This window comes from Calidris pugnax, unplaced genomic scaffold (assembly GCF_001431845.1).
Source record: "Calidris pugnax isolate Ruff unplaced genomic scaffold, ASM143184v1 scaffold287, whole genome shotgun sequence".
In the NCBI taxonomy this organism is placed as follows: Eukaryota; Metazoa; Chordata; class Aves; order Charadriiformes; family Scolopacidae; genus Calidris; species Calidris pugnax.
In genome coordinates this window covers 21,035-21,323 of record NW_015091025.1, presented here as the reverse complement: position 1 = coordinate 21,323, position 289 = coordinate 21,035, and the positions used below count along the sequence as shown (strand labels likewise).

The 289-nt window shown below is 86.2% G+C and overlaps 1 protein-coding gene across 1 annotated transcript in view; it reads right to left on the bottom strand.

Moving 5' to 3' along the window:
* PANK1 (pantothenate kinase 1) overlaps positions 1–289 on the bottom strand; it is a 38,107-nt gene that overhangs the window by 24,935 nt on the left and 12,883 nt on the right. The window lies entirely within an intron of this gene.

Sequence of the window (289 nt, the reverse complement as noted above, 5' to 3'; positions counted from 1 at the left end):
GCGCGGGCGCCCCGCCCGCAGCGCGGCGGAGGGGCGGCCGCCGCCCCCCGCCGGGGACGCGGCGCCCCCCCCCCCCACCTCCTCCGCCCCCGTGCGCGCTCCCCAGCACCGCCCCCGCCACCTGCGGGGCCGCGGGAGCGCGCCCGGGGCACGGCCGGGCTGGGAGGAGGCCCGTGCGGGGTGTCGGGCCGTTAGCACCGCCGCCTCGGCCTGTCCGCACGGGGGACCCCCGGTACGCCCCGCACACCCCCCCCCCGCCAACGCGGTCGCGCACAACCGGCGCCGGCCA